The 14,479-nt window shown below is 34.5% G+C and overlaps 1 protein-coding gene across 6 annotated transcripts in view; it reads left to right on the forward strand.

Annotated features, from left to right (window-relative positions):
* LRBA (LPS responsive beige-like anchor protein) overlaps nucleotides 1-14,479 on the forward strand; it is a 787,622-nt gene that overhangs the window by 622,253 nt on the left and 150,890 nt on the right. The window lies entirely within an intron of this gene.

A 14,479-nucleotide genomic window follows, 5' to 3' on the forward strand; every position in this document is an offset into this window, starting at 1 on the left:
TCTTTTCTTAAGGTAATCCTCTTTTACCTGCTACCAGTTCTAAATTCATACCTGCTTCTCTTTGGCATAAAACTGCACTATTAGTGAGGGGAAAGAAGAGTTCTGCTCCTATCTATATGTTCACTACTGTAAAAAATCAAAAACTTTGCACAGTAGCTAACATAATTCATACTAGATCTTTGTTTCTACCCTCAGAAATTACAGTATTTTACTTTCATAACATAATGTCTCTATCTGCTGGGTCAGATGCTGTTGAATATACTGAGATATGCCTATGGATGTAAACTCCTTATGGTCTCATAAAGAAATATGATTTATGTGTAACTATTTATACTATATGGAAGAAAATGATAGGCACCATATAAGAAATATTGGGGTTTAGAAGAGGAAAAGCTACATTACTAATGTTTAAAAATGTTACTATAGAGTACTTTAAAAAATTAATATGATAATTATATATTTTAATATGATACTTTATAAAATGTATTCACACACTTTATCTTATAGTAGAGTATAACATTGCCTCTATCAAAGCTATTTTATTGAAGATTACATTATATGAAGGAATCTTTTATTTGGGGAAATCGATAGGATTTTTTGATATTGCAAATAATGTACTCTGAAATTCTCTTGAAATTATATATCATATTCTTTAAGAGTTATCAGTAGAGGAGCTCCTGGCTGGCCCAGTTGGTAGAGCAAGTGACTCTTGATCTGAGTCTTGTGAGTTTAAGTCCCTCATTGGGCCCAGAGCTTACTTTAAAAAAAAAAAAGAATCATCAGTAGATAATTTTGAAATGAGTAATTAGATAACAGTAAATGAGAATAGCTAATAGATTTAATAATTATTGTTGAGTTCTACTTCTGATCCCAAAGCTATTGAATTACTCATTTACCTCTTTTGAGAAGTAAGGGATATGGACACATGAAAATAGTGTTAAGCCTAACTTTTTTGTCAAATTGAAGACATGATTTTAAAAAAAATTTGTTAGTTCCTTCATTTGTTAAGCATCTCATGACCAAGTTATAACCTCGTACTTGAATTTGGTACTTGAAATTTAAAAATAAAAGCATGAATTTGATTTTTTTTTCTGCTCCATAATAAACAGACAGTGTGTATATCTTTAGCTTTCTACCCCTAAGTACTAGACATTCCTGCTTAATGCTTTGTTGGACAGCAGGTACATCTGATAGATCCTTGTAGTTTTGACATCTCTTTTTCCCAAATCTCAGCCTTTTTCTGTCAAGATTCCTCAGTGAGCACAAGCCTAGTTCCATTTACCCAAACACTTGCCTTAAAATACCCTACCTGTAAAAAAAATTTAAAACCCACACAAAATAGCTGCAACTTTAAAACCAACAAACAAAAAATAAAACCCACATGAACTTCTTTACCTTTCTCTTTCCCAATTTTTCTTATTCCTTCACAAATAATTAAAAATCAAACTCACCTCACTTTCTTTTGAATGCCTCAGCAGACTTTAATAAAACAGCTCTAACTACTAGACAAATACTAGGATTTCAGTTCTTGCTATTGTATTAATTTCTGGCTTTCTAGCAGTGTTATATAAAGCATCTGTATGAAGAAGTAGAGCACAAAGTGAAGGGAAAAGTTAATTATTTTTTTTTAATTCCAAGTGTCAAGTTGATTTGGCTTGGTTAAAAGTAATAGTTTTATTCATAAATACTATTTCATTATGATCAGAGTCACAGAAATTTTCTTCAGGACTGTTTGCTAAAATGTACTTGTTCTTCTAACTAATATGCATATTCTCTCTTTTTTTTTTTTTTAAACCACAGAATATCTGTAGGGTAGATAGGATGTCCTATCTACCCCATTTTCTCTATTGATAATGAACTAATTTGGTCCCTACAACTTTTCAAATATTTTGAAGAGTATGTAATACATACACCATTGGAATGTGGAATATGGAATCATATTAATTATAGTCTGATCTTTATTTGTATTGTGTTGAATGTCTGAAAATACTAAGGAAAATGTTAAACAGTACAGAGAGAATAGTGAAACATGAGGCTGGGTAGTAAGAATCACTTTGTTGAGTGTATTCTAAAGTATACCTTGCTTGATGAATATGATATCCATTTTCTAAAATGTTTTCATGACGTTTTACAAAAATGAACTGTTGTGGAGTGCTTGGCTGGCTCAGTCTATAGAGAATGCAACTCTTGATCTCGAGGTTATAAGTTCGAACCCTACATTAGATGTAGAAATTACTTAAAAATAAAATCTTCAAACACATATACACAAATGAAGTGTTGTGAGGTAGATAGAAGATTTATTTAATTATTTATTTTTAGGGAAAAATAACAACATGGTAACATTTCTACTACTTAACTCTTTTTGTGCCCTAGGGGAACTGTCACCTTAATATCTTAGAAACCCTATTTCTTGCATTCTGCTAATACTGAGAGAATAACTTACTAAAAAATAAAGGTTATTCCTATGAAATAAAAGTAAAAATATGAATTCTTTTATTTCAGAGAAGAAAAAGACCTTATTAAACTTTACTAAAACAGCCTTTGATTTTTTTAGCATGATTTATCATTTTAAAATTCTGGGGATCATTTGTACTTTTGTGTATCATTGGTGGTTTCATTTCAGGTATGACCCTCAATGATGTTTTTCATTCTTACTGGATAAACTGTTAGATGTGTTGGTCAGTTCTTTAAGTAGGCTTACTACTAGTCAAATAGAAGCATAATGCAAGCCACAATTGCCAGCCACATGTATAATTTTAAATTTACTTGTAGTCACATTTTAAAAAGTGAACAGAACCATATGAATGAAATTAATTTTAGTAATATGTTTAACATATATATATCCAAAATATTGTTCTTTCAACATGTAATCAGTATGAAATTATTAGATTAATGGCTACCATCTCAAGCCATGGATGCTTAGAACAATATTCCTGATGTTGTACTTCATGTAAATATTGATAGGTAGTAGCAATAATAGGAATTCTTGAGGATTGAAATAGGAAGTGTTAAAATTGGGTTGGAGAATCTTCACTGTGATAAGTAACATTTTAAAATCCCCAACAGATTCTGTGTTTCAAGTTTTAAAAACTCACTTAAGTTTAGAAACTGAAGTGCAGAATAGATTACTGAATCATTATGGCCAAATTTTGTGAAGCAAATCACAGACTCATAAAGCTTGAATGAATTTCAGTAGGCAATCCACATCTGAATATTACACAGATATCTAAGTTTTTCTAGGTAGTTCATGTCACTGATTTTACCCCTGGCTCTGAGGCTCCATACTTATTTCAGGTACCCTTATTGTCAGTCATTTAATCTAATGGGTAAGTACAATCTGACTTGCTCATCTTAAACTCTTTTCCTTCTCTTCTAAGGAATTATTAATAATTAGGATTGAAGAGTGGAAGAAGTCATAAATATTACCTAGGTTCATTATTTCAGAATGGAGGGCAGTAGTAGATGGATCTAAAATGAAGATTATTGGAGAACTGTACTTCTCCAGAGGCCTAGAATTTAGGACAGTAATACAGTACTAAAATAACCTGTGTTAAAATTTTAGAAAAATTGGAGTAAAAGGTTTGATGGAGTCCTGAGGTAATATTTAATTTTAAACTTTTTATTTTAATTATATTTATGCTCTGTCAAAGCCCTGGTTGCGATACAGCAACAAGTAAGACACAGCCATTGCCTTCAAAGAACGTACTCATTAGAGGAGGTACTGATAGTAAAACAGTCCCTGCAGTTCAGTATAATTGAGGCTATGTGGGCTCATAGCATCTGAAATGAAGAGAAGGGAGAGGAAAGAGGAAATTGAAGACCTACCATGAAAGGCTGCATAAGCTTTGGTGGGGAGGTTGGAATTTATCCTGGGGAAGTAAGGAGACATCGGAAGTATTGAAGCAGAGGCGTGACACGAGCAGATTTTTGTGGTTTTAAGAGATCACTGTGGTTGGTGTTTGAATATGTATTATGCGATGAGCAAGAATGGAAACAATCAGTAAACTTTTAAAATAGAGGAGAGGCAGTGGAGGCTTGAATAAAGTAGTGGCAATGGTAGTAGAGAAATGCAGATGAATTTCATAATGTACTTAGAAGGTAAAAACTGTTGTGATTTGGTGATTGATTGATCCTGTAGACCAGAGAGAAAGAAATGAAATTTGACTAGGACATGCGTGTAGAGTACACAGAGGAGCAGGTTTAGTTAGGAAATAAGTATCCAGCTCCCCGCCTTCAGGGAAAACCTCCTATGACAGCTGAACTAAAATCCTCGAAAACACACCTAAGTCAGCATTTATTGATTATTTATCACATGCAGTACATACTAGGCAGCACTTGGAGTAAAAGGGTAAGACAATCAGTTCTTTATTTCACTTACCTTCGGATGAGAATGACAGGTATACATAAAACTATTTTTAAAAAATTTTTAATGTTTATTTATTTTTGGGAAAGAGTGTGAGTGAGGGAAGAGGAGCAGAGAGAGAGGGAGACATAGAATCCGAAGCAGGCTCCAGGGTCTGAGCTGTCAGCACAGAGCCCGATATGGGGCTCGAACCCACAAACCATGAGATCATCTGAGCCAAAGTTGGACGCTTGCTGGACTGAGCCACCCAGGTCCCCCAACATAAAACTATTTTTAATACAAGTCAGACATTGATAAGTGGTGTCATAAGATATATACAAAATGAAATTAATTCTAACTGGGGAGGTGAAGGAGTGACTTCATAGAGCGTCTGGAGTTGTATCTTAAAGGATGCTAGAGAGTCTTAACTAACCTCCCAGATTTATGTCTCTAGCCTGTACGTTTCTCCTGACGTCTAAGTCCCTCGTCAATATCTCCCTTTGATATATAAAATGTATCTCAAAATTAACATGTTCAAAACCAAATTCCTCATCTTTACTCCTTCAAACCTGCCCTTCCCGCAGTCTTTGCCCTTCAAGTAACTGGTTTTCCAGTTGAGAGTAAAAGCTGAAGTCCTTACTATGCAAGACTATGCCACCTACCCCTACCTTCCAAAATCCTATTAGTCTTGAGCTCTTTTTGTACTGTTGGCTCCCTTGCTCACTCTGTTCTAACTAAGCACGTCCTCCAGGGTATTCTTCAAATATTCCAGTGTCTTCCCAACTCATGGCCTTTGTTTTTATTTTTCCTTAAAAATTCCTTCAGATAGATATCCTTAAGGATTTATTCCTTCACCCTTTTCAAGTATTTGCTCAAATGTCACCTTTTTAAAAATGTTTATTTATTTTGAGAGAGAGAGTGAGCATGTGCGAGCAGGGGAGGAACAGAGAAAGAGGGAGAGAGAGAATCCCAAGTAGGCTGTGTGCTGTCAGTGCAGAGCCTGATGTGGAGCTCAATCCCACAAACTGTGAGATTATGACCTAAGCCAAAATCAAGTAGGACGCTTAACCGACTGAGCCACCCAGGTGCCTCTCTGATGTCACCCTCTTAGTAAGATGTCACCTTCTCTGTCTTGTCCATTTAAAATTACATCCCAGGGCACCCAGGTGGCTCAGTCAGTTAAGCTCTGACTTCGGCTCAGGTTATGATCTTGTGGTTAGTGAGTTCAAGCCCCGCTTTGGGCTCTGTACTGACAGCTCATAGCCTGGAGCCTGCTTTGGATTCTGTGTCTCCCTTTCTCTCCCCTCCTTCCCAACTCGTGCTCTGTCTCTCTCTGTCTCTCAAAAATAAGTAAACAGTAAAAAAAAATAAATAAAATAAAATTACATCTCTCACACCAAGCCCTTTTATTCCCAATTTCATTTTTCTTCATATGACTCACCGTCTGACATACATATATTTATTTGTTTATTATGTCTTATTTTGTTGGAACATTAGCTCCATGACAGCATGAATTGAACTGTTTTGCTCACCGGTTTTTTCCCAGAGCTTAAAACAATTAAGTAGTTAAGAGGATGAATTCAAGGGATTGGGTTAAAAGTAATTCTCCAGGATGTGGAATTTGGTTGACTATAAGGATAGAAAGACAAAAACGTGTTTATTTATTTTGTTTATTTATTCATTTGAAATATAGTTGACATACAATATTATATTAATTTCAGGTGTACAACATAATCCTTCAACATTTGTATAATTACAGAGTGATCACCATGATAAATCAAGCTACCATCTGTCACCATACAAAATTATATTATTAATTATATTCCCCATGCTGTATAGTACATCTTTGTGACTTATTTATTGTATAACTGGAAGTTTGTTCCTTTTTTAAAGATACTGGTTTTTTTTTGTTTTTTGTTTTTTTTTTTTGGGACAGAGAGAGACAGAGCATGAATGGGGGAGGGACAGAGAGAGGGAGACACAGAATCGGAAACAGGCTCCAGGCTCCGAGCCTTCAGCCCAGAGCCTGACGCGGGGCTCGAACTCACGGACCGCGAGATCGTGACCTGGCTGAAGTCGGACGCTTAACCGACTGCGCCACCCAGGCGCCCCTAAAGATACTGTTTTTAGATAATCTCTACACACATCATTGGGCTTGAACCCACATTGCTGAGATCAAGAGTCTCATGCTCTACTGACTAAGCCAGCCAAGTGCCCTGGAAGTTTGTTCATTTTAATCACTTTTACCTATTTCACCCAACTTCCCACCACTGTCTCCTCTGGCAACCACTAGATTGTCCTCTGTGTCTGTGAGCCTATTTCCGTTTTTTCTGTTTGTTCATTTGTTTGTAGATTTTACATATAAGTGAAACGATACGGTATTTGTCTTTCTCCATCTGACTTATTTCATGTAGCATAATACCATCTAGATCCTTCCATGTTGTAACAAATAGTAAGATTTCATTCTTTTTTTATGGTTGAGTAATATTCTTGCCATCTACCTATTACACACACACACACACACACACACACACACACATTTTCTTCATTCATTCATTCATTCATTCATCTATTCTTGGCCCTTTAGGTTGCTTCTGTATCTTGGCTTTTTAGTAAATAATGCTGCAGGAAACATAGGGCTGTATATATCTTTTTGGATTAGTGTTTTTGTTTTGTTTGGATAAATGCCCAGAAGTGGACGTGCTGGATTGTGTTGTTCTATTTTTAATCTTTTGAGGAACCTCCATACTGTTTTTCAAAGTGGCTGTGCCATTTTGCATTTCCGTCAACAGTGCATGGGGGTTCCCTTTTCTCCATATCCTTGCCAACACTTGTTATTTCTTACTTTTTGATTTTACCCATTCCACTGTGTGGTCCACTGTGTGATGTGTGGTCATACCTCATTGTGGAAGAGATTTGTATTTCCCTCATGATAGATGATGTTTAGCATCTTTTTGTGTGTCTCTTGACCATATGCCTCAAGAGGATTCTTTAGATCAGGTGTCTTCATAAATGATGCTATGAATTACAGTGAAGCAGGCTTATAGAGCAAATGTCTGAATTCAAGTTTTGACATGTTAATATATTTCCACAATAACAAGGATAATATCACCTATTGAAAATCCAAACCTAAGTTTCAGAAATGTCTCATAGGCATGTAGGGTAAGAAAGAATAATGGGTGATACTTATCATGAACTCCAAAAGAGTTGTCTATTCCATTTTGTCCACTTCCTCACAGTTTTCCATTATCTCCTGAGCCTACTCAAATCAAGCTTTCTTCTGCACTACTTTTGAAATCAGTTTTGTCAGAGGCATTGATGAACAGCTTCTGTGCTGTCAAATGCACATACTCAGTTCTCATTGTACTTGATCTCCCACCATTATTGACAAAATTAATTGATCCTCTTTTTGGGAGGTGGGGAGAGGAGTAACCTTTTCTTTACCTGGTGTCTGGAATAAGGAGCCACCTTTTCCTGGCTATCTTCTTACCATTTACTTTTTTCAGTCTCTTTTACTAGATTATCTTGTTTTCATACCCTAAATTATTAGAGTACCTTAGGGCTCAAGTTTTAGATCTCTTCTGTATGAGTACTTTTTCCCTAGGTGATTGCACCTTATCTCATGGCTCTCCCCCGAATTCTAGATTTATATATCTAGAATTTATATATCTAGCTCCTTTTGAACTAGATATATATTCATAGGTATTTTAAACTGGACATGTCCAATATCAAACTCTTTATTCTCCTCTTACCCTCCTCCCCACCCAAAGAAAACATCTTGGTTATTGGGTTGCCTGACTGTTCTCTCTTACTCTATTGTACCCTCACTTGCCTTCGTTGTTATTCCTCTTCAGAAATGCCAAGTCCACTCCTGCATATGATGTTCCATCTGCCTGAACCACTTTCCCCCGAGATACTTACTTTGCTTGTTTTGTCATTTTATTCAGATTTCTATAAAAAGGTCACCTCCTCAGAAGTGGGCTTCTCTGAACACCCTTTCTAAAATAATACCACATCACCTCTCATCATTCTGTATTCCCTTATCTTGTTTTATTTTTTTTATGTAGTACTTGTCACCATTTGGTATGATACATATGTATTAGTTTGTTTATGTCTCTATCACTAGAGCTTTATAAAGGCAGGGACTTTTTGTATTGGCTACCTTGTGATCTCAGCATTTTGAACAGTGCCTTGCATTTAGTTAGAAATCAGGACATACTGGTTGAATGAATGAATAGATGGTAAAATGTCAACTAAAAAAGCATTGGTGGAAGAGCCTGGCAGAAACTGAGAGGTCATTTGTGGATAAAGAGGAGAGTGTATGGCCATCCTGGCTAGAAGGGAACAGCAAAACCTAGGTAGATATGCACTTCACATGGAATGGGGTTACGAATACTTCATATTTTAGGAAGGGCTTTTCTGTCCTCAAGAGAACTGATAGCTGAATGTCATTTGCTGGCCAAGAGGTAGGAATGGTTCAGTTTTCTACATTTTAACAATTAAGACAGATTGAGTTGTTACTGTTATAGCTTTCAAAAGAAGTCTATTTGGACATCCTGTCACTGGTCATATCTTGGATATTGAATTTAAAAGCCTATATTATAATGTATTGTATGTTATTAGTAATGAATGTAAAATTTGTATTAACTTAAAAAATGAGTAGGGTCGGGGCGCCTGGGTGGCTCAGTCGGTTAAGCGTCTGACTTCGGCTCAGGTCATGATCTCACGGTCCGTGGGTTCGAGCCTCGCGTCGGGCTCTGTGCTGACAGCTCCGAGCCTGGAGCCTGTTTCGGATTCTGTGTCTCCCTCTCTCTGTGACCCTCCCCCGTTCATGCCCTGTCTCTCTCTGTCTCAAAAATAAATAAACGTTAAAAAAAATTTAAAAAAAAATGAGTAGGGTCAATACAGCATATTCTGTACTTAAAATTAAGTAGAGAGAATGCAATTAAATTCTAAGAGATTATAAATAATATTTTTTCAACCCCTGGGCTAAATAATATTTTTAAATAAATGATTATCAATATTACATGAATGAGTTTTAGCTTTAAGAATTAGCTCTCAAAAGTTTTGAGTATACATGAGTATACATATGTTTGTTAAATAATGGAGGCGATCAAAATGGAGATGATAGAATAGTTTTATTTGTGTCATGTGAGATTGTAAAACATGAGACCTTTGACTTATCTTCTACTGCCTCAGAAATCCCAGGAGTCTGTAATCTGAAGATAAGTTAGGTTCCTTTTTTCTCCCATCAGCATACCTTCTACCATAATATATTCCATGGATGCTGATGGCATCAGTGTTAGAGCCATTTATGAGAAAGTGCTTAAGTATAGCTAATCGAACATAATCACTGGAAATGTATTTCTTGATACATTTGTTTTTTTTTTTAAGCTTAAACTTTGATTATGTAGTGGTTTTAGTTTCTTAGTTAAAATATTTTCATTATGTATTCTTCCTGTTTTCAGACATATTTTTAAATAATTCAGAGTTTTTTTAAAGCTAAAATAAAATAAAATTAAAATCTTACCTTTCCATACATCCTTTGCACACTTCTGGTGTATGTCCTCCCTTCCCCCACTGCCTGCCTTCTCTCTCTCTTTCTTTTGTATTTTTCCATCAGTCTCTCTCTTTCACACTCACATCCACATTAGAGTTAGCTAAAGTTTTCTCACCTCTCTCTTAACAATGTAAAACATTTACACTCTAATGTGTGTGAACTACCTATTCGTTCTTGTTTATATATACAACTTATGCACAACTTTCAGCTTTGTTCATTTAACCACATCTCTGTAACCCTTTTCTTCTTCATGTGTCAGTTGGTTAAATGATGTATCTATGCACTAATTTTTTTAGCACTGAACTTTGCACTCTTTTGTCTACAATGAACTATTATTTTGGTCTTTGATAAAAATTACTTGAAACACTGAATATTTTTCTTATGCTACTTATGTACTAAGCAGAAAAAAAAATCTTTTAAAAGGCACTTAGAAAATTCTTCCTGAATTATAAAAATGTACACACATCAGCTGTGATTTGCTTTTTGACTGGTGATCTTATGATATTTTTATTCAATTAAAAATGTGGGCTGTACATTAATATGTTCATAGACACTGATATTAACTTCTCTCCCATACGCATAGCTGTATGCGTATATTTATGTATTTTACAACTTACTCTAGAAAGGATTTAAGGTGGGCATTTTATTTATGGCACTTACACCTTGCATGTTGTTTGCATTATTAATGTTCATTATCTCTTATCAAATTACGATTTCCTTGAAGATAGGGCCTAGAACAGCAAATGGCTCAGTTAAGATGTCCAGTTCAAATATAGAAGTGTTAAACGTGTTGAAAGCAGAAGAAAACTAAAATATTCAGGGTCTTCATAAAGTGAGCCATGTTAAGCTCTACAGTGATTGCTAATAAAAAATAACTATATTTGTTTTAAATATGATATTTAGTGGGAATTATTAAGTCTCAAATATTTTTGTGGACACATTTTTATAAGTAAATTCTTTAAAATGCCCTTAGAATTATATTAAATGCTTTTATGAATGGGCATAATTCAGCGAATGACCTGTTTGCTTTCAAAGTCAGTCAAGTTGAATCTCTAATTTTGGATTTTTATCACGGGTCATGTTACTAACAATAATAGTAATAGTAATAATAATATCTTATGTGTACATAAAATTTTGTGTTGTTAGCCTGACAGCAACCCTGTGTTTTAAAAATGACAATTCACGTGAATAAGTGTTAGGTCAGAAGAAAAATTCATTTAAGGGCATGTGACCAGTAATTTGAGTAGATAAGACTCAAATGCAGTTATTTTTCTCTACTGTATTAGATTGGTATAGATTATCTATTATTTATTGGTTTGTAATCCATGATTTTTCTTTATTTAAGTGCTTTTGAAATGACAGTTTTATAATACCTAAAACCACATGATATTTATTAGATTTGTCTAGAAGGATTATAGATTATTTTTCCTTCTCCAGTTTTAAAAATTGCTATTATGTTTCTTTTGTTAAGGGAAAAAATAGCATGTTATCTACCAAATAAAGAGAAACTAAATTTAAACATTAATTTGAAAACTTACTGATATACAGTCCATTTAAAATGACTTATAGGTACAGTTCAACTCTAATCAGTTTTTTAAAAAGGTTTTTCTCATTTGTGGGCTAAGAAAATAAATATTTGAATGTTAAAATGTCTCAGAACGTGTTCATTATCTTTTCCATAACATGTTGTTCACTAACTCTTTTATTTACTAATAAAGCTTGTTTGGATTTTTTTTCCTTCATAAAATATATCATGTTCCCAATGATGAAAAGCCAAAATTTTGCCTTCAACATCATTTTTTACTGTCAGTGTCCCCAAAGCACATGTTACCTTGTTATTATTCTTATATTTGAGTTGTCAGGATTTTATAATTTAGTAAGAATAGAATAAAAATTTAACTTTAGCTCCAAAGTAGCATCTTTTGTTTTTAGTTTGATTTTCTTGTTTCTTTGGGTTAATAGATCAGTATTTTCTAGGTTACCCAGGTATTATAGAAGTGATGGGTTTAGATGAATGGACGGAATTGATGTCTATTAGGAGAATCATACAACCTCACTGCAGAGGCTGTATCGGTGGGGATCATATCCTAATAAAGAAAACTGAAGCATATGTGTGGTCACAACCAATGCTTGTCATTATGCCATGAAAGCCTTAGGATTGGTGATCAAAGCAATGGGCTTATCCTGAGCTGTGGTATAACCTCTGGTTGAACCTTTCAAGTTTTTATTTTAGGAGATGATGCAGTATATTTTGACCATGTTACCTGCCTCTATGACCCATCTGCCTAATTAAAAGAAAGGGATTAAAATTATTGTCAGCAAGTCAGAAGAAAATGTGAATTATAAATATCTCTGTCTTCTGTCTGTGTTTTTTGCTTCTCATTTTCCGCTGGTGTTAGAAAGAATTCCTGAGCATATGTTTTTTATCCAGGGCAGAATGTTCTGTTCTGATGAATATAAAACATACTTCACTTTGTAAATGTACATTAGAAGTATTAGACATAATCTTTGACTCTGTTACTAAATATCGTCTGTCAAAGGAGATAATTTTGAACTTAATGTTTGGTATTGAAGTATGGTTCTTAGGAAGATACTTTTAGGATTAAGATGGAATTCTGCAACGTATACTTGAATGTCACTATATCCATAGTAAATTTTAGGCATTATATGTACTTTTTTGTCAAATGTTGTTTGTATCTCAGTTGAGTTCAGTGTATTTGTTTTACAGTAAGAGGGTATTCCAACTCCTATCAACTGATTTATTTATGCAGATTTTCTTTTAATGAGGTTGTAACATGGTTGAAGTGTATACGGTCCCTTCTTTACTCAACTTAATTGTGCTTACTTGATTATGTCCTTGATATTACATGTAGATTCTTTGTAATCTTTCTCTTCACTGTTAATTTCTTAGAAACATTTATATCATTTTAAGTTCATGTTCATTTTTAAAATTTCCCAATGGAAAATTTTTTTCTTATGAAGAAAAAGCTGAAATTCATAGCCTGGCATTCAGGGCTTTCCACAGTTTGACCCTACCTATATCTCTAGTTTCATCTGCCACTACATGTATACAGTCCTCTCTAAACCAATTAAATTGTTCTTCATTGATCATTGGAAACAAATGATAGGCACATTTCAATCTCTGTATTCCCCTTCTCAGGACTATTCTCATCTTTCTTCTCTGATTATTTATTTTAAATACCATTTTCAATCATTCATTCAACAGAGTTTTTCTGAATGCCTAATATGGGTTACACACTGTGCCTAGGCTGTGGAGGTTTAATGCTGAACAAGATAGGTAGTCTTCAATCTCATGGAAACTTCAATTTAAAGGGAGATAGAAGCAGACAATTAATAGTACCGTTTGATGAACACTGTATTAGGGAAATACAATGTATTATGCTCTTTCCCTAAAGGTTTCTCTGTCCACCCCAACATTTATGCATCATTTTCTTTTTTTGAATTTCTGGAGTGCTGTTTGTTCCTACAACCAGTTTCCTCCCAATAAATGTATCCTTTCAGTCTTATTTAGAAATTTAGATAATCATGTCTCTATATCCCAGATTTTAACACAGTTTTCTGCAAAGAACAAAAAGTAAATGAATACTTCTTTGTGATAATGTGTTCTATTACCCTTCAGAAGCCTACCTAAGGCTTAATAAAATAATGAAATAAGAGGAACTTCTTTAACATTTTATTCTTTAATATTTTTAATTTTTCAAATATTTTAGCTTATATTTTCTTATTCATATATAATTAACATCCACTGTTATATTAGTTTCAGGTGTACACTATAATGATGATTCAACAGTTCTATACATTGTGAAGTTTTATTCTTTTAATGAAAGTAGCATTTACATTATATTTCTTCCTGTACTGCATTCTTCCTACCATTTTGCCTCCTTGGAAATAATTATCACTGAGAAAAAAAGAATTATCATTGAATATATTGATATCTTTTTATGATTGGAGCATATATAATTCATAATTACCAACTACTCAAGTGTATAAGAAATGTCCCAATATGAATTCACATCTTCTTCATATTAGGCTAGTGGGAAATTCATTCACAGTCATTAGAGAGTAGAGCAGGGACCTCTTATTCCAGGCTTATGTGATACCTAGAAAAGTGGCCCTCACATCTTCTGTCCATCTTATTCATTGGTCGTATCCTCATGGTCTTTTGCAAGCAGGCAGCTCTGTTTGGGTTAAGAAATACTCGCTGATTACAAAGACCTTGGTGCCAAGGGACTAGCTTTCCTAAGTGCACCGTCATGAGCCTACCATGTTGGGCAGTTGGGCAGATTGTATGTACTGGCACTTGACTGAAGGAAGGAATAGGAGCTGAAATCCAGCCAGTAGCATACTTACCAAACTAAGTACCCTTTTGCTCCATTAGTCTAGAAGGGTTACCTTTTTCTAATCCATAAATAGGTACTATATGAGCAGGCAATGACCCTGATCACTGCTTGCTATCCCCTGGGTTTTAGCTTAACCTCTTCATCCCCACCTCTCCCAAAAGCCGATTATATATAGATTTTGAGAAATATGTTTCTCTAATCTTGGGGACAACCTCC

Source organism: Prionailurus viverrinus, chromosome B1, assembly GCF_022837055.1.
Source record: "Prionailurus viverrinus isolate Anna chromosome B1, UM_Priviv_1.0, whole genome shotgun sequence".
Lineage (NCBI taxonomy): Eukaryota > Metazoa > Chordata > Mammalia > Carnivora > Felidae > Prionailurus > Prionailurus viverrinus.